Here is a 21,843-nt window from a genome sequence, read left to right as displayed (position 1 = left end):
GTCCAAGATCAAGATTCAGTTGATGAGGCTTCTCTTCCTGGGTTGCAGACAGCCATTTATGATGTCATCATATGGCCTTTCCTCAGTGTAGCAGAGAGAGAGACAGAGACAGAGACAAAGACAGAGAGTGTGTGCATGTGTGTGTTAGTTTTCTAGTCTCTCCTATAAGAACATCAAGCCTTTTGGGTCACCTCCCAACCCTTATGACCTCATTTAACCTTAGTCACTTCCTCAGAGGCCCTATCTCCAAATAGAGCTATGTTGGGGGATGAGGGCTTACATATGAATTTGAAGGAGATATATACAGTCCATAACAGAGAGTATAGTATGTTATAGTGACTCTGAAATTTCTTTTCTTCTTCCAGTAAGTCACTATCTTGCCTGGATCCTAACTAAAATTTGTCTTCCCTGTGGTCTGGAGAAGATGATTCTGTCCAAGTTTTCTTGGCTTTCAGCTGCTGCTTTTTAGCCTAGCCTCCATGTTGGTCTCCTCTGTGCCTATTTAGTGTAGATGTCTGCCAAGAAATTTAGCTGAGTAGATGCTCAGATTCGGGGGTTCACTCTTTTGGTGGTTTCTTTGCCTCCAGGCCCCCTAATAAATTTCCAGTTGCTTTTCCATCCCAGAAATCTGTCTTCTGAGAAATTAATCTAATAAGATTTCTATTCTCTTCTACCCAAGCTCTCTGTGGACTAGGGAGTGCACTCAATAAAAGGCATAACAAACTACAATATGTCCCCAGAAGCAATTCTGTCATTCAAGAGTAAACCCATCTCGATTTTCACCCTGCTTTTTCACCAGTTTGCCTGGGGTCATATTTTGTTGATTATCCAGGAATTTGCAAAAATAAAATACTCAGACTTTTGGATTTCAAACCCTTGTGGTGCTCCCGCTTCTAGAATTTTTCCTGAAATTCAGTCATTTAGGCTGAGGTTTTCTGTAAAAAGTCACAATTTCGTGCTTTCCACCTGATGTAGTAATAGTCTCTCAGGAGTAAACTCTTCTCAAATTTCTACCTGCCTTTGACCATTTGCCAGTATCTTAAAATTATTGTTTTGATTATTTTCCAGTCATTGTAATTGTTTTCTGTGGGAAGAATTGCCTGAACTTGTCATACCACCTATTATCAGTGATCAATCTAACACATGAATCAGATCAGATCACACACACACACACACACACACACACACAAACCAGTTTAAAAATCCAGAAATTTCTCTTCCCTTCAATTGGAGTAGAATGGAAACTCTATCCTACAAAACTCTGCATAATCTACGCTACACCTAAATACCTGGCCTCATTTCTTTCCACTCTCCTTCTTGTTCACTATTGCCATAATAGCTGTGTCAGACAATTAATATGTTGCCTAACCAACAGTTTTACCCATTCTCCTGGATTTTTTTTTCATATTCCTCTTACTTACATGCAAGTTACATCTCTTGGGAATGTGGAAAGTACAGAGTTTCCCACATTCCCAGACATATCCAGAGGTGGGCCTGATTTACCTGAAGGTAATTCTATTTCCCTCACCAGCGATTAATTCAGGATTGATCATTTGGAAGATTTTGGTACATTTGAGGAGAGGCTGACAGAGCTTCTGAGTAAGTTCCTCCCCTTCTAAAAGACATTCAGGAATTAATTTTCTTGCCTCCTGAACTTAAGAGGAAGCTCCGATAGGTACTGACATGTTTCCTATCATCACAAAGTGAACTGACCTTCAAGGGATACAGATCAAAGGTTCGTGCAAACATATTGGAGAGTAAGACAAAAAGAAGGAAAAACACCTGGGTTCATGATGATGGGATCTCCTGGGAAAGGCAGTCTCATACCCTAAATGCCTAAGGATGGGCCTTGGGCCTGGAATATTTCTTTACCATGAGATCACAAGTCCTCACAGTCTCTGCTGGGCTTATCACCTTGTGTGGGAATGTCTTCCCTGTTTCTGCTTAAGCACATGCATCATATAGCCTGGACAACCCCACTGTTATATATTCACCCTTGTAGGTTGCAGCCCAAGAGGAGTGTACGAAGGCCAGTCATGCTTTATCAGCTGCCAAAAGGGACCAGTGAAGACCAGTGTCACTAGAGAAACTGTCTGCACTGTCTCTTCTCTATAGCCAGTCTGGTGCTTGACTGCACTGTATTTTCCCTAATGACTTCAATACCAAGATGCAGGGCACAGAAATATTTGAACTTCTACTCTTGGTAAAATAGGCAATGGATGCCACATGGTTGACAAGATCAAACAATCCTGAAAACTACCTGACCTTTGCAATTCTGGTATTAAGAGGTGAAAGGTGTCTTAATCATTTTTAACTATTGGAATGTTTTTTACTCTTTCTTGTGAGAGAAAGCATACTGGCCTTCTTTCCATTCCACAAAAATGCCAAGCGTGTTCCTGTCTTCGTACTATTTTAATTTTATTATTACTTCTTTTTAAGGTCTCTCCCCTCAGATCCTAATTTAACTGCATCCTTTTCATCATTCAGAACCCAATTCAAGTACAAACTTTTCAGGTAGTCTTTCCCCAACCAGCCTAGCTAAAGTAGACTTTCAATCACTACCTAGCCAAGGTCCCTGTTTTAATTTCTCCTTTCAACTTATTATCATTATTTGATATCCTATTCATATTTTTCTTTTTATTATCTATTTTTCCCAGTAAGCATATCGGTTTAGGAAAGCAAACATTATCTTGTTCATTACTGTATTTTCAGTGCCTAGAAGAGGATTTGGCAGCGAACAGATTCTCAACAAATGGTTATTGACTGAAAAATAGCAGAAATGAGTCAATTTAGCTGGAAACAGCTAACAATGAAACCCATTCATTAGAATAGAAATCTTTCAAATTGATATTATAAAACTAGTTTACTCATAAGAGAAAAATGTCAGTAATATCAGCTTAAGTCCATATGGTTTATCTTATAATTTTTTGCTCCCTATAATTCCTTGGAGTTTTGTATAGTCAAAAATATTTGTATATGAATTTTCACAATAGAAAAGTCTCTTCCACTTGAAAAATAGGTTTAAAGGTCATTTTCCCATCACTCAAATTCCTGGAAACAAATCTGTTTACTTGGGAGAAGAACCAAATAGTCTAATCTTACCATTAGTCAAAAGACTTGCATATTTTATTAAATGCTATCCATGTGAGGTTTTTTTTTTTTTCAACAAGCTTTTGCAAATTAGCATTAGTTCATATGCCCAGAGAACAAAACAGATAATTTAGATAACATTGAAATTCTTCATTGCTTTAATATTTAACAACATTAGAGGAATATTCTTGGAGTGTTGGAAAGGAAAGGGTGCATTTTATTGGCGTGAAGGGATCACATTGACTTTTTCAAACTTAAGGATCTGTTTCCCAAAACATTGTCTGTAACAGAGTTAAAGCCCAGTTTTGAAGACACAGATTTCTAACTGATAAGGAAATGTGAATACAAAATGTGGGGTTCCAAAAAAAATGTGGGGTTCCCTTAGAACTTCTTGTTTTTATCTCTAAAATCTTTGGAAGTCATTTTTTATCTTAATTGCAAATATTACAGGGCAACAATGCATGAACCCAGCACATGCTAAGCACTGTGCTCAAGCACTACCTTCCCTGGATCCTCTTCCCTTACTCCCTGCCACTGTCCCCACATGACCCTCTCTCTGTGTGGACCTGAGGAATCTAGGACCCATCACCAGCTAGGACTCACCCTGAGCATGACTTACAAATGAAGCCTCAGAAACCAACTCTTATTTTTCACTTTGGCTTCCTTTTCTATTCCCTCCTGTGAATGAGGAATCTCCTCTGGCAAATAGTAAGGGATCAGGCTGAGACACAAGCCATTTTTGCTTTTTTTTAAAGAACACTTTAACTTGCACTATTAATTATATTTAAGAAACATTTCCTTGTTCCCTGCTTTGGCTCCAATTACACATTTTGCCCTTAGTTGACCCCTCTATCTCCCCCTTTCAATAAAACTACTACCAATTTCTCTTTTTCAATCTTAGAAATTAGTGATCACTTGAACACTCTATTAACCATCCTGTATGTACCTATTCTCTATTAAAATGTAAACATGTGGGGGACACAGAGTTACTGCTTGAGGAAATAAAAGATTTTTTTCAACTTTAAGACTCATGGACATAAAAACTTCAAATCTCTTTCAGAAAAACAAATTTCTCATTCTTAATTTGCCTTATAGGTTGATTTTTGCCTTCCCTGCCTCATTTGGTTTTTGGTCAACTCACTCTAGAACATGATGACAACATGATACCCACATCCATCTGCGGCTTACCCGTTACACAAACCGACTGCACTGCAATGCCAGCACTGCCTTGTCAGTGATATGCTAAGAAGCATTTTAATCACAAAACTGGCCACAAATGGAAACCCATGACCTGGCACAGGTCTGTGGACGTGTGGGACCTCCAAGTGCTAGAGTTTAAAATCCACTGAGGACCAAATTCCTACAGTGCAGAAAACCAACACTGGAAAATCACAGGAGAGTATTGCCAAAATGCAGTTACTTTGGGACTAATTTTCATATTATAATCTCATCAGATACAGTATAGAATCCATGATGGGCTCCTTTCCTAGGCTGAAATTGGCACATTCTTTTCCTTCTCTCCAAGGAGAATTTATATAAAGACATAAGCCTCATAAAAAGAGTTTGTTGTAAAAATAGTAACCACAATAATAATGTTATATTAAAATAAGACTGAGTTAAGGTGACATTGGAGAGCTGATACTCCATGAGATCACCTGACAAATATTAAATTAGCAGCCAAGAAACTTGGGGATTCCTCAAGCTTTGGCCCTTCAAAATATACTTATTCTTGTAAACTCCCTCCTGTTACAGCTGGAAACTTCAGATAACCCTATTCCCAGTAGGTGCTGAAGTTCCTTTCTGGCACTGATGAAGCACCTCAACAAGGGAGCCCAAAGGGCCTCAGCATAAAGATTAAATCCCAAACAATGACACTAAACCTCTTCTTGGTGAAGGGCAACATGATGGAGGCCAGATCACTTCAGGAGTTATGACAAGTAGTGGACAACAGACAAGCAACTATACCTATTTATTCAATTGTCTGCTAGCAGGCTGGGGACCTGGAACCTTTCTGAATGATGAAATAAGGTGTCTGATGTTAGGATTCCTCAACTTCTTGAATTTTCCTAAAGGTCTGAAGAAAGCCAGACAGAATGGGAAAATAAAATGTCATTAGTCTTATTTTTTAGCCGTAAATTCAGCCAGTATTCAGCCAGGGAGTTCAATATCCATGAACATGCATTACTCTGCCTAAAAATTCTTAAATTCCTTAATTCTAATTACATTAACTTCAACTCTACTCCAGCCACCCACCTTAGATCCAACATCACCCAAATCAGCTCTGTCTCTGACATCTTTAACATTAATATCCTGCTTTCTGACCACAACTCTCAATCCTTCCAGCTCTCTTGTGTATTTTAATCCATTTCCATTTTAACCTCATTGGCAATATAGTCAGTGGTTAAGTGTATGCGCTCTTAAATCAGTCTCCTTGGATTCTACTTGGATCCACATCCTGGATCCATTGCTTCCTAGCTGTGGACACCCAGAAAGGCCTCAATTTCCTCATCTAAAGAAAATGGAATTATGTGTAATCTAGTAGATACTCATGCCCATCTAATAAAGTTTTTATGAAGAAAAATGAGATAATCTGGAACATTTAGCATACTGTAGGTGAAAATAGTAGGTGATAAATAAATATTAGTTCTTTTTTTACCCATTTATTTATTCCTAAATTTATTGGTTTTTACCTATTATTTTGCTATCTAGCCTGAACTCTGTACATCATTATTTTATTTTCTCCAAACAAAACACAGGCAAGTTTAGCCAACTAGCTACTCTGCTCCAAACCAAGACTCCAAAAGCGATTGTGCTACTGCTATGGTTCAGCAAGCCTTTTACATGTCAACAAACAGCAACATCTCTAAATATTGACAGTATATTTATAAACTATATTCTTCAAATATCCTATATTATCTATTTTCCATAAAAAATTTAGGAATAATAGTTCCTTCCTTTTTGAGACTTTGTTATTACATCAATTATCCCTCTTTTTCCCATCTACTTTAATTTTTTTTCCCAGATACACCATTATTATACTTGCTGAGTCCAGGGCATTGGTACAATTGGAGGCCCATATACAACATTTTTAAGTATTTCAAAGTTCTGAATCAAGCTAACAGAGCCTTCTGATTCTACCCATGATGGAGTAACAGCAACTAGATTTACTATCCCACTAGAACAATCTTCTGTTTTAACAACAACTACAACAAACAGACAAAACATATAAAACAATTTTCAAATACATAGAACACTTTTTTAAGACTTTGGACACCAGTCAACAACTGACAGTAATCACTAAGAGATGGGGAACAAATGAGGTGAGCTCTACAATTTTTAATGTACTATTGTGAGGGAGGTCAGGCCAAGATATGGGGAGGGAGAGGCCAGGAAGGCCCCAGTTGACCTCTTGAATTGAGGGGACAGAAAGAATAAGACAGGAAGAATAGGAAGGAATGCTGAAGTTCACTGGACAGACTCTTAGAGAGTAAAGAATTTCACAGAGACAGAGCCCTGGATATCTGCAGAGGGTCTTCTCAGGTATTCAACAGAGAAATTATCAATGCATGCCCATGAGGAAATTACCCAAAACTAGAGAGAAAAAACATTAGGGACAATGCCTGGAACTAGCACAGGGTCAGAAAGAGGCCTTTTCATATCAGCCAGACTAAGAAATCCCAATATTTACAGGTAATGAGGTGGACCACTCAGGAAGGTCTTGCTTCAATGGTAATGAAAAAATTAACCCTAACTCAGTCTCAGCAAATAAGTATAAAAAGGAAAACCAGACAGGATCAAACTGTTTCAAAGTAACTTCATTCTGGAACAAAGTCCAAGAATATTTATAGAAATACAAAAAATATCCAGGATTCAAACAGGTAAAATTCACAATGTATGTCAAAGATTACTAAGCTTTCAAATAAGCAAGGAGATATGACCCAAAATGAGGAGGAGAATCAATAAAATGAAACTGACCCAGAACTAACAAAGATGTGTTAGAGTTAGTAGAGAAGGACAATAAAATGGTTTTAACAACTGTGTTCAATACATTACAAAATTAGGTAGAAACATGAAAGATATGAAAAAGACCTAGTTCTAATTTCTAGAGATATATACCAAAATGACTAATATAAAAATATACGGAAAAGAATTAAACGCAGATTAGGCAATGTAAAATAAAAGGCTGGTAAAATTGAGAACACAACAGAACTATTAAAAATGAAACACAGGAAAAAATAACATTGAAAATAAAAATAAATTTACTGTGGAACAACTTCAGGTAACATAATGTATAAACTTAAAAGATAGGAACACTCCATTCAACATCAAAATACACATTCTTTCAAGAGCAGAAGACTATTTGTGAAGAAAGACCATAGTTAGGGTCATAAAACAAGTCTCAATAAATTCAAAAGCATTCAAGCCATAAAAATATTCTATGAGTACAATTGAATTAAATTAGAAATCAAGGGCAGCCCGGGTGGCTCAGAGGTTTAGCGGCCACCTACAGCCAGGGGCGTAATCCTGGAGACCCAGAATCGAGACCCACATCAGGCTCCCTGCAAGGAGCCTGCTTCTCCCTCTGCCTCTGTCTCTGCCTCTCTCTCTCTCCTCTCTGTGTATTCTCATGAATAAATAAATAAAATCTTTTAAAAAATTAGAAATAAATAAAGAACAATCTCTGGAAATCATCAAATATTTAAAAGTAGTAATACACTTCTATATAACTCATGGATCAAATAAAAAAGTTAAAGAAAAATTAGAAAATATTTAAGCTAAGTAAAGTTTTTTAAAAAAAATCAGAAGGCAGTATTAACAGGTAAATTTGTAGCACTGAATGCTTATATTAGAAGTCAAATCAATGACTTTAATTTCCAACTTAAGAAACTAGAAAAAGAAAAGCAAATAAAGACCAAAGTAAGTAAAAGGAATAATAAAGACCAATATTCCTTATGAACATAGGTGCAAGAATTGTGAACAAAGTTTTAAAAATTAGAGTATATTTTAGAAATATTAATGTATCATGACCAAATAGGAATTAATTGTCAAAAGGCAGGTTGTTGTAACATTTGCAAATCGATGTAACTCAGCATATTGCCAATTTTTTTTAAATTATGATCTCAGTAGTAGTGGTAAAAACTTTTGATAAAATCTAATATTCATTCCTGATTTTTAAAAAAATACAGATAACATAAATTCTGCATAAAAACTACTTTCTTTTTTAAGCTCAGTAATAAAGCAAGCATGTCCACTCTTACCACATCTATTCAGTATTGTGCTGGGGTTTGTAACTACTGTAATTATTCACCTGAGAAAGGCATTTTTACATAAAGAAAGAAATAAACCTGTCTATTTGCAGTTAATATTACTCTGGAAGAGTCTGCTGGAATTTGCCAAAAAGCAGCTAATCATGATAAATTACTTACCAACTGCCAGATACAAGATCAATATATAAAAATCAATTTTATTCCTAAATGCTAGTAATGAACAATGGAAAACTAATTTTAAAAAAAACTATTCATAATTTTATCAAGTGGAATTGATAAAATCCAACAAAAGATATGACATGTACAATGAAAAAGCAAAATGGTGCTGAGTCAATTATTAAAAGATCTAAAGAAATGGAGACAGAAAATTTGTTCATGAATCAGGAGCCTCAATATTATTATGATATCAATTCTCCCCAAGTGGATCCCTGGGTAGCTCAGTGGTTTAGCGCCTGCCTTTGGTTCAGGGCATGATCCTGGAGTCCCAGATGGAGTCCTGCATCGGGCTCCCTGAATGGAACCTGTTTCTCCCTCTGCCTGTGTCTCTGCTCCCTACCCCCTTTCCCCCCTCTGAATGAATAAATAATAAATAAATAAGTAAATAAATAAATAAATAAATAAATAAATAAATAAACAAATATAAAAAAAATTCTCCCCAAGCTTATCCATAGATTTCAATGCAATCACAAACAAAATTCCATCAAGCATTTAAGCAGAAACTGAAGTCAATTCTAAAATTTATATAGAAATATAAAGGACCTAGAATCTCCAAAACAATTTTGAAATGCAAAAATAAATTTGGAAAGCCAACACTCCCTGATCTCAAACACAAAGCTATAGTATTCAAGAGTGTGGCACTGGCTTCAAGACAGCCACACAGAATAAGGAAACAATAGATCTCTATAAATATTTTTTTAAACTAGGTTTTTTTTTTTCTTTTTAGAAAAGTGTAATAGCAATTCGATTGAAAAGGACTGTCTTTTTCAACAAATGGGACCAACAATGTGATCCTTTCCTTGTATCATATATTAAAAAAAAAAAAAAGACAAAAACCTTAAAATGGGTTGTAAACCTAAATGTAAAGCCTGAAACTATGATATTCCTAGGAGATAACCTATTTGTGACCTTGGGTTAGACCAATATTTCATAAATAGGACACTAAAAGCACCATTTCTCAGAAAAAAAAAAGGCACCATTTCTGAAATTAAAAAAAAAGAAAACTTTCTGCTCTTCTAATGACTATTAAGAAGATGAAAAGGCATGCCAACAGACTGGGTGAAAATATTTGCACAGCATTTGTCTAATAAAAGACCTTCAGCCACAATATATAAAAGAACTCTGAAAACTCAGTAAGAAAACCAACAACTCAATTAAATGATAAACAAAAATTTTGAATAGGCACCATCAAAGAAGATAAGTGTATAGCAAATTAGTGCATGAAAAAAAATGCCCACATTATTAGACATTAGGGAAATGCAAATTAAAACTAGAGTATGATGCTGCTACACACCTATTACACTGCCTAAAATTAATGAGTTGAGTACGTGGAGAAATTGGAGTTCTCATGTTTTGCTGGTCAGAGTATCAAATTTTCACCTTAGAAGAACGGTTTATGGTTTCTTAAAAAGTTAAACATATATCATCATATGATCCAACCCTTTCCTTGATAGTATTTACCTAAGAAAAAGAAAGTCTAGATCCACAAAAAACTTGTATCAGAATGTTCATAGCAGCCTTTTTTTTTTTTTTTTTGCAGGCAAAAACTGGAAATAAGTGCCCATCTACAAGTTAAGAGCTAAACAAATTATAGTATATCTATATAATAAAATACTACTTAGCAATTAAAAAAGATAAGCAACAACATGAATAAATCTTAAAATAACTATGCTGACTAAAAGCAGCTAGACCAAAAGCAAACAAACAAAAAGGAATGTGTGGTATAAAAACCCTAGAAAAATGCAAACTAATCCAGTGTGACAAGAAGCATGCAAGTACTCACCCAGGAGCATGGTAGTCAGGGAGGCCTGGAGGGTGATATTAGGAGGGGCACAGGGAGATAATGGATAGTTCGCTATCTGGACTGTGGCAATGTTTCATGGGTATATAACTATGTCAAAACATCACAGTGCACAATTTGAATATATGCAGATTATTTTGTGTTAACTATACCTCAAAGCTGTTAAAATAGAAATTGATCCAGATAACAAACCATTAGAATATATTTTATTATCTTATTTTGACAACTTTGAATTTAGAATTCCGGAACTCCTTGGATTTCCCATCCCCTCACCTGTTTACTTCACAGCAGCTACTTCATAGTCACCCCCTACTCCCAGACCTAGCAGCCCATCCTGATCTCAGGAGGACAAATCAGGGAAGAGGTCTATGTAGTTCCTAGAAACATAATCAAAAACATTTGGCCCAGAACTCTCCTAGTAGGTTGTGTCCTTTGGACTGCAGACTCCTTGCCCTGGGTACATGTGTGGGTACACATGTGGCCAATAGGCCAGAGGAGGTCTCTTTCAAGTGAAGACCCGGGACTGGAGTTCCCTTTGCCTGGGTTTAAGAGGGATACTCCACAGCAAACATTTGCTCAAATCTCTCCTATTGGGAGGAAACAAACAAACAAACACCTTTCTTCACTCTGTATGCCCATTTTCCCCCTATTATTTACAGCCAAACTTCTTGAATTATAATCTACACTCACCCATTCTACTTTTATACCGCCATCACCCAGCATTGTTGGTCCAATATCACCCATTCTATACAAAATACAGATTTAGAAAATGATACTAGTAACAATTAATAATAAGAGGAGCTACCTTTTACTGAGTTTTATGCAAAAGTTTCAATATGGTATTGAGTAAAGAGCAATAAACTATCTATCTTGAGACCTACCTAATTTAAAGGCTCCCTGTAAATGTCTATGGAACTTGGGAATATCACTTATCCTCTTAGTTCTACTATTTCTTTATTTACAAAATAAAAGGATTATGTCAAATAATCTATAAAATCAACTTCAGATTCAATATTCTTTTTAAAAAAGTTCTGATTGCCTACTTGTAGAGTATAAAAGTTTTATCAAATGTTATACTAAAAAAAGCCCTCAAACATATATCTCCTATATTCCTCTACCACCCCCTTTCCTACAACCTACATGCTTAAATATAAGGTAAATTTCTTTTTTCCAAAATGATCCCTCAAAAAAGAGAGAGAGAGGGAGAGAGGGAGAGAGAGAGAGAGAGAGAGAGAGAGAGAGAGAGGCACCTGGGTGGCTGAGTGGGTTAAGTGTCCAACTTCTGGTTCATCTCAGGTTATCTTGAGGTTGTGGGATCAAGCCTAGTGAGGGGGCTCGGTGCTCAGCATGGAGCCTGTTTAAGACTCTCTCTCTCTCCCTCTCCCTCTTTCCCCCCCCAAAAATGAGTTAGCTTAAAATCAATATTCCCAAACAATGCTTTCTTAATTTCTTTGTCCTGAACAGCATTGTAGGAATTGGGAGAAGACATCAACCCAAAACTGCCTTCATCGATGTTAGTTTTGTGTGTGTATAAATCTAAATAAATGATGACAGATGGACAGATGGATAGACAGAGAGAGACAGCTATAGTCAGGGAGTTAATGTGACTGAAACAAAGAAATGGGTTATAGAAAATTAACATATTTAATAGTTATTCCCAGGGACTGACCACACAATTCCAGTGTTGACATTGTGGTAAACAAGATCACTTTTAAAAGCAATATGATAAATGATTACATTGTAGAGGTTAACAAAAATACTGTAAGTCTTAATGTTATGTAAATGAATACTTATATCATGGGATAAAATTTCCAGTAACAGCATCATAGACAGATAAAAAGTATAGATGATGAACTCTGAAAAGCTGGTGACTCAAAAGAATATCTTCAATGATGAAAAATTAATGATATTTCATGAAATATAAGATTTTTTAAAATAGGCATTTTAAAATGAACTTAGTGTTTGCTAAAATATGTGATTTTAAACTAACTAAACAAATTGGCCTTCTATTGGGTAAATAGGAACTACCTTACATTCAATGTTACTAGGGCAAGGAAGCTCTAGTATGATATTATTCTGACATGAAAAGTGACTATATATTGTTAAGTAACAAATCTTCTTAAGCAGCATAAATGTGGTATCATTTTGTAATAAAAACATGTCCACCTATACAAAGCTACCATATGGCAAGATTACTTCAATATTGAGTGAGGTTATCACTTGTTGGCAGAGTAAGAGTAAGGATAAGTTTCTGATTTTGTGTTTTTTTCCATCCAAATTTTCTATAATAATCATTGTAATAATATTGATATTAGAAAAATAAAAAACAAAAAAATCAATATCTTTGAAGCCATGTCCACTTTGCCCTTCATTGTTTGATGTCATGTTATTCATTTGTAGCATCTCACTTTTGTATGTTATTTTTAATCTACTCCATATTTTTTAATATAAGTGATATTTTTGTTGCATCAAATTGGTTATTAAAGGATAAGAAAAACCCTGTATTGTATATGCTTAAGTCATAAGTATATGTTTAGTGAACCAAAAGAACCCAATGATCAACATTTGTTTTCTAATATTTGATAAGTAACTCAGTTGTAGCTCTTATTTTTGATTCATCAGAGTTAAAGGTGTTTTTAGCTCTTAAATGAAAATCCAGAATTTTGTATCGAGGATTTACAGATGAAAGTATCAAACTGCATCAGCTATCCTAATGCCCTGACTGACTCAAAATATCAGGCTTTGTTTCCTAACTTGGATCCTGGAAACGTGAGTGTGCGTATCTATTTAGGGAGGGAGGGGAAAGTAAAGGACCAGAAGATCCTCATGGCAGCAGAAGGATGTGCAGAGGCTGCCGTGGATAGAGAAGGGACACACTGACGATGGCTCTTGGGGTACGTCTTCTATTTTCAAATCGATAGCTCTGCATTCTGACTTAATGTCCTCTATGCTATGGTTTCCTAGTATTTATCTTGGCTCTTTGTTGTAATTTGTCTCTAAGAAATGAAAGACGAAGATGGCTAGTCTGGTAAGATCCTCTTTCAACATCTGGTGTTTACTATGCAGCTCTGTGAAATTTACTCATTTTTTTTTCATCTTTGAATTTGGTGTATTTGCTTCCTTAAGACAAACAATTTTATAGGCATTGCAATAAAATAAAATAATCATTTCTCAAAATTTTTCTTTTACTCATATCCTGTTTTTGTCCCCTGTCCATCCCAATAAACAGCCTTAGCAATGAATCCCTCAAAGAAGGTATATCAATTAATCAACCAATGTAGACTTTTCATTGAGTCACTCTGTGAATTTGATCTTTATTTCACAAGATTAAAATCTTTATGAAAACTCAAAACTAGTTCAGAAAATAGGGTATGAATCAAAACTGAACTGACAACTCAGAGACAGGAAGAAATAAGAAAACAACAACAACAACAAAAAAAATCATGATGCATCCGGCCTTTCAAGAAACAGAAAGTGTTTAGTGAGAAAGCCACCAGAGCATCCCAGGCTGAAGAGCATGTTGGTGGTGATAAAGGTATGTATTTTGGCATGAAATGAACAACCTCCTTCCTGGTGGAGACTGGGTTTAATTACTGAAAGACATTATGAAAGTAAGATCATAACACTAGCTTTATTGAAGAGTAGTAAGAAGAAGGTGCTTAGAGATTATGGGTGATCCTGAAGACCAGACCTAGAAGTATGGCTTTGTATAATAGACAACTTATATCTACCAAATATTTTAAGAAATAATGTGTCACAATAGCATGATTATTTTATATTAGATTAGCAATTAACTAAAGAAGAGAATGAAAAGGAGAGAAAAAGGTCAAGAAAATGTATTAGAAAACCATTGCAATAATTTGGGTATGAGGTAATGGAGCCTGGATTCCAGTGGTGGTGATAATAGAGCAGATAGTGTATATATAGAAAAAAGAATCAAAACTTAAATTAATAACGTGACAGATTGGGCTAGGGGAATGGAAAAAGTATAAGGAGTTGAAACTTTCCCGAAGTATAAAACGATTGTGGTACTAATGACAGAAATGGAAACATTGAGATGGGATACACATCACAGGGTTTGTGCCTACCCATGTTCTTCTTGCTAATTTTTGGTTCTCTAAGTAGCTCCAGCTAGTTCTGAAAAGGACTTTATTGTACTTAGAAGTGGCCGAAAAAAACACAAAATTCCTGGATACTAATTTATAAAAGAATATCTACACCAAAGAACAGAGAAGGGTTTTCAGGAAACCTAAAAATTACATTTTCCAATACAGAGTCAAATATTCCCATTACCCTTTAGATCTATATCTGTCATGTCAAATGTTACCTTTTCTTATTTAGATGACATTAAAATTCATGTTCCTAACAATTGTTTTCATTTAACTTGAAATAACAAATTATGCCTTTTTTCCATAGTTTCTTCTGGTTCTATATGCAGAGCTTCTGAGTTTTAACTTTCCTTTTGAAGTCTCAGTGAAATAGGCAATACACTGTGTTCACCGATATCATTTTGAAACTGTCTGACCCATTATTACATAAAGATGAGCGTTTCACTTAATAAAGTCTAAGAGTAACACAATTTGTTACACCATAATTAAAGATGGACACATCTGTTCCATTTTAATTCAAACCCCTTTGAACATAATTACATAAAGCTGCAAGAGCAGAAATTCTCAGTCTTAGAAATTTACTATCAAAAAAAATCATTCTGTCTACAGAAACTACATGGTCAAAGGACAATTTGTAAAGTGAAGTCAAATAGATGTCTCTCAATGTGTATCAAAGCATGAAATAAAGCTGAGACCCCAGATTAAAGTACTGTCCCTAAATGAAACCCATAATTAGTTAAGGAAACCCAGGTGAAGGACAATCTTTATAGTTAAGTCCCAGCATTCCATCTCTGTAGAGCGGTACTGTCCTGTCCTGTATTCTCTGACCCACAGATAAATAACCAAGGAAGAAACAAACATGAAGGATAAAGGGGAGGAAATAGGAGATACTCAACATTTATGCATCACCTTTAAACTGCCCACTAAATTCTAAACTTTCAGTAATGTAAATCTCTTAGACCTTACTTAAAAATAGTGTATCTTTTTTATAAAGTCCTAGTCATTATGACCAAAATAGTTCCAGGGTTAATAATAATCAGATGTATAAATAGAGAAAGCAGAGGTAAAGGAAATGCTATCATTTCAGAATGAATTCTGAGAATTTAATAACATGAGTTAAATGGTAAGCCATGCACACAAATATCCCTGAAATGTAGGCTGTTAGTCTGTTTTATTTATGTTTCCATATCCTGAAGATGGCTTAATGAGGAGATGCAATCAGGATTAGCTAAGCAGCGAGAACTTGGAGGGAACAGGGTGGCAGTAAGATTTATATAAATATTTGCAGAGACTGGGAAGAGCAGATGCTCATATAATCCAGACAATGTGTGTGCACTTCATTTTAAAATAAAATAAAACAGTTGAAAGCCAAAATATAATTAATCAGAGGAAACGCTTTAATCAACATCTTCCAAATCCTTAAGCACTGCTAAAAAGATTAAAGAAACATAAAAGAAATTAAAATATGATATTCAAAAGGAAACCAGAATTAATCTATTCCTGACATTCTCCTTTTATTTCAGATGTGGAATGGAGCATGCAATTAATATGCATTTCCAATTGCTGCAAACTAGTGAAATTTCCTAGGCGTTTAAGCTACTAAATAAATCACCTAAGACTTACTGTATAATTTACAATGTAGTAATGATAGCTCTCTCTTCATTATTAATTTATTGGGAGTAATGTGTATGCTTGCCCTTATATCCTGTAGTTCTAAACAGGGATTTTTCCAATAGACTAGGAGACAGCAAATTTAAATGAGTGTAAGTCAGCTTTATATTCAGAGGTTACCTACAAAGATAAAAAAGAGATTGTATATGAAGAATGAAATTAGTATGTCAAATCCATGTAGATATCCAGATTGGACATTTATTTAGCTATAAACTCAGTTTTGGGCTCAGTTCTTCCAAACTCAGAATCTCTCTTGCTATTTTTTCTGTTCTTTTCTGCCCAAGATTTGGTGAGCTATTCTATATGAACCTCTAATTATTACTAAAGTTCAGGGAAGAACATTTTTAAACAGAGGATTTTAAAACAATGTCTCAAGGAAATAAAAAGCACATGCCTTCATGGCAATTTCAAAATACATAAACACTTCAAGCTCAGATCATTTGCCCTTTCTACAAACAAAATTTTATTAGTGACAGGAATTATTTCATAAGTATCACCAGAATATTATAAACCATTTTTTAACATAAGATGGGCCCCTACAGATAGTTAACAGTTTACTACTGTTAATTTCCAGAATATCTTTTCAACAGAAATTGAGCCTAGTTCTAATTTCTAGCAGAAACATTATTAGTATCTACTAAAATTCTGCCAAAAAGTCCTTAGCACTTGAGACTAGAAGTCATGAAATCTTAAAAATTTAATCCTGCAAAACAATGGCAAAATTATTCTTATTGAACTGCCAGGAATCAGAATTTCTTATTATGCTCCCTTTTATAAATAAATTTCAAAAATAGAGAAGAATGATTGACTTGCGAGATCCATTGTGAAATAATGACCGGGAAAATGAAAACAGGTATGTGCCAATTTCTTCCGTGTTCCATCATATTTAAGGTAACTCTGAAGTTCACATTGCAGTTATTTGCTTCTTAGACACTAGCTGTTTATATCCTATTCTTTTGCTAGAACAGAATATCAAACAGGTAGAATATAACTGAAAAGAGGACCTAGAGATCTTATCTCAGTCCCTAGATGTCTTTTGGCATTTGTTCAGTGATTTATGTGCAATGGCCCTTTGATTCCCAAATTACTGACCCTGCGTACTTCATTGTAACACGAATTCACATTATTATAATAGTCTATATTTCATCATCAGAATATCCTGAAAAGTTGCCTACTTTGATTTATACATCAATGTCATTCTTTATCAAATAGGATTGTGTTACTCAAATTAGTGACTTTCACATAATGAACTCAGCTAATGATTTGTAGCTAAGCCCAGGGATAATGCTTATTGAGAATATGGCCATTTCTGCCAACAGGCTCACTGGAAAGATAAGCAGCAGAGTCTAGTTATAAAATTGTTCCCTTTATTCTGTCTCCTTTTTCTCATTTCTTATCAGCATACCACAGAATGGGACGTAGAGTTTAATTACTGTGGTTGTTGAAGATCATTATCACCACCTACTAAGTTTATCACTTGTCATAAGGAAATCAGAAGTTAAGGTCTGTTGGGAATTCTGAGCCTGGGACACACTATCTGGAGCGCTGAGCCCCATCTCTGCCATTATGCTGCTCTCTAATCTTCTGCATGGGCCACGTCTATAAGATGAGGAGACGGGGTAGGGATAGGCCACGCCAGGGCACCGTGTACTCGGCATTGTCAACAGCAAGTCACGGCACATATGTAACCGTAGATGAACAATCCTCATGAATCTGGAACTGTGCTGTCCGATAAGGCTTCCCCTAGCCACATGTGGCTGTTAAATGTAAATATAAATAATTAAGAGTAAATAAAATTTATCATTCTGCTTCTCCATCACACAAGCTAAACTTCAACTGTTCATAGTCCCATGTGACTAGTATCTTCTGGTAGAAAAGAAAATTTCCCATAAATGGCTACACTATACCCATCAACTCCTGGAACTGGGAATAATACACACCAAAATTATCAACTTGCAAAATTAATCGACCTGTATCCAAGAACTAATGGATGTAGCAGAGTCATTTATATACAGTTTTTTTTAAAACCATGACTCTTACTCTTTTTTTCTTCCTAACAATGGGGGATGATACATGCAAATGAGTCTATTTCCTTTTAAATAAAAAAAAATTACTTTCTTAAAAAAATTTCTGAATATATGCTTCTCAATTCTAAAGGATTTCTTAGTAGTCATGCAGAACCCTCAGATCATATATCTATACCACACTGTAGCAAAGATTTATTTCAAAGATTTTTTACTATGGTATTAGTTGCTAGTGCTCAAAAAAAAAAAAAAAAAACCACACACATACACACACACATATAAACATACGCATACCACATCTTTTCAAATAAAAACTATTAAACAAAACTAACACCAAAACTTGCTTGGCTAGTATACAGGCAAGCAATCTGAGAATGATCTACGTTGGATGACTTAGATTTAATAATATCTATTTAATGACTTACATGATTTTACATAACCTGCTTATAAGAGGCATAATACACTGAATAAAAATATGCAATATATAACTAATTATAGAACATCACCATTGTTCTGAAATGTATGCATTCAAAAATGGTACCTACCTCAAATAATTACTTTTCAGAAAAATGAATTGCCTAGAGATTTTCTGAAATATTCTTGTAGATAACATTAATGGTATTGTGTCTTATCATATCTTAATACTTTGGGGACTTCGTTTTTGGAAATAATTCAAGGTCATCTTAAGCCAAAGACCATAATTTCTGATTATAATCAAGATTACACTAAAAAGTAGTAATAAGGCATTTCTTATGACAATGACAATAATAATAGGGTAGCATATATTGAATATCCATTAAATATAAAAGGTGTTGAGTATTTGAGATAATTATTGTAATCTTCATAATTTTTTCCCATCTTGCAGATGAACAAGTAGCTATCCATAAGGGTCATAACTTGCCAAATGTCAAACGGAAGTCACACTGCAGAACAAGGACAGACTCAGAAATATCTAGCTGCAAACCCAGGATACAAAGGGTAATTCTTAATGAGAATTTTCAAAAAAATATATTCTTATTTATAATACTTTTTACTTCCACAATTTCTGTTGAAACAATTTATATATATCCTGATACTATATATTTTAGATGTGAATTTTTTTAAAGGAAAACAAGCTATGAACCCAATTATTCCTCCAAATACATTATTTTTAATAATATTTTAATATTCAATATTTTTCTTATTTTTAATGTAGACAATAAATAAAAACCTTCAATGAAAATTAAAAGTCTTCAAATAATTGTTTATTATAATTAGGTATTAGATCATTTGGTATGGTAGTCATAAGTTTAACATGGTCATTTGTATTTTAAAACATAATGTGTGTCCATATAAATTTGCAATGTGAAAAAAATAGGAAAATCATTTGATATATAATTTTTAGCCTGTTTACAAAGGACTAATAAAATTTGATATGAGATATTATATTTGCTGATCTAGCATACACTGATTCTACAGTTTTGATTTTTGAAGTTGGTACACAGCTTTGAAATATAACTTAGAATGATTATCTCGTATAGTTCAATAGGACAAAGGCTCATATAAATATCATGTACCACTGAACACTATCAGTTAAGTATATAACCCTAGGATAAAGCTGTTCAGGTGGCATACTAGACAAAGTGGAATTACTACAGACAGTTTGTATCAATTAAGAAAGTTCAAGCAGTTATTTAAATACTTGAGGCTATCCATTAGCCTTCAAAGCTCAAAAAAAATCACCAAAATGTAATTATATCCAGCCTGGTGATTGGCACTTAGGTTTATAAGAGGTTATGAAAGCCTCTCGGGTCATGATTGAACAAATAGCTCCTAATCACAGCACCAGTGATATCTTAGAAGAACAAGATTATAGAGAAGAGATTTTGGTATTTAAGAATGTCTATGCAGTTCTTGAAAACAAAGATCTGAAATAGCGAATACTATTTTAGAAACAATGCCAATGAATCAGCATAAAATATATCATTTGTAAACAATTCAGTTTCTAACAATGTGTACACAAACCACATACAACTTTTTTTTTTTAAATGGGGAATGCTATAAATCTTAAATTCAATCTCAGAAGCAACATTAACCAGTATATCGCCTCTTACTTAGAGGTTTCCTTTCTACAGATGTCTTAACCCATTTAATCATGCTCCTAAATACTACCTCGTGGCAGGCAATTAAGATTCTGTAAGTATTCAGAATGTACATCTGTGTACCCATTTCTTCTGAAACAAGAAGAGAAAATTACTTAGCTATAATTCCTACTCTCAGTGAATTGTAATTACAATGACTCTAAACCTTTTAAACTCAAGTGCTCCTCTAGTGCATTTGAGAGATGTTATTTATATTTATTTAAATACAAATATGTATATTTAGATATACATTTAAATACATTTAAATATTTATATTTAAATATGTATATATATATATCCCAAATAGCAAATTCTAAGTCATTTTGTATCCTCACAAATAGGCAAATACACTTCTAATTCTTAAAGTCCAAAGTATATCCAAATCTATCAGCTTTACATTTCAAGACAGACAGAAAATAGTTAATGGAGACAGTAATAATGATGATCCAGAAGATCAAGAAGAAAAGTTTACAAAAAAATGACTTCAACAGGTCTAAATAAAGTGTCTCTCTACTTAAGGACAGAACCTTAATTAATTAATTAATAATTAATAAAGTTAATATTTCTATTACCCAAGAATTATATGCTTTATCAATGTTCAAAGATTTACAAGAGTACTGAATCTATGCTGAAAATAATTTAACTACGGTGACTCAGAATTCCCTTCAGGATTTTTCCCTGCCCTGAACATCATCATTGAACACAGATATCATTATCATTGCACAATCTTATAGGTGCAGAATGCATAAGAAATAGAGTTTTCTTGTATATACTTTAAAATATCTGTGGGAATAAAATCTGCTTTTAGTTTACTTAATGGACATTTCTCTCTTAATCATAAAACAAAAAAATGGGAACAAAAGCTTATTCATTGGCATTTTTACATGTTGGGTTTTCAGGGCAATAGGACTTCAGTATACACAGAATAACAGCATCACGTGTGTGCGTGACACACACAGAAACACTTTAACACACCCTTATAGATATGGTACAAACAGCCATGTAACCAAGAACTCACCAACACACTCTAGCTGCTGAAACTTCCTTCTCATCACTATTGCTGTGGTAACTCCTGGGTCTTCATTAATTTTCACTGGTGAGAAAATAAATGTCCAGGATCTCCATTACCCCATTGCTTGAATCTTTGGTGCCATGAGAACCTTGACGGCCTACCCTCACTGCTGGAAGATGAGGGTGGAGAGTGTGACTAAGCAGCTGTGTTTCCACTCCCACCTTTAAGCCCACTTCACAATGGAAGATGTGTTCCAGAATCTTGAGTTGAAACTAGAATAGAATACGTTTTTCCATAGAAATAAAAATCTGAATCGCAGAGACTTCTCAGATAATGAGTATTGCAATTCAGCTACCTTATAGGATTTTGTAGACTGGTCAGGAAAACTACCTCATGTATAATCAATGTTATGAGAAAAATATATTCAGAGCTTTTAAATCACTTAAAAACCAATATTTGAAATATATACTGCTCATAATTTGGGGAATATCCATAATTAAAAACACAAAGAAAGAAATCGAAGTTACTATTTT

General features: G+C 34.5%; 1 protein-coding gene across 1 annotated transcript in view; it reads right to left on the bottom strand.

Annotated features, from left to right (window-relative positions):
- Window positions 1–21,542, bottom strand: part of LOC102153548 (casein kinase 2 subunit alpha' interacting protein) — a 105,746-nt gene extending 84,204 nt beyond the window's left edge. Inside the window, 2 exon segments of the mRNA XM_038582500.1 lie at window positions 20,330–20,388; window positions 21,317–21,542. The gene's annotated coding sequence lies outside the window, so the exon portion shown is untranslated.
- Window positions 21,543–21,843: the final 301 nt, after the last annotated feature.

Source organism: Canis lupus, chromosome 33, assembly GCF_011100685.1.
Source record: "Canis lupus familiaris isolate Mischka breed German Shepherd chromosome 33, alternate assembly UU_Cfam_GSD_1.0, whole genome shotgun sequence".
Lineage (NCBI taxonomy): Eukaryota > Metazoa > Chordata > Mammalia > Carnivora > Canidae > Canis > Canis lupus.
Note: the sequence above shows the minus strand (reverse complement) of the source record. Positions and strands in the feature narration are given on the sequence as shown.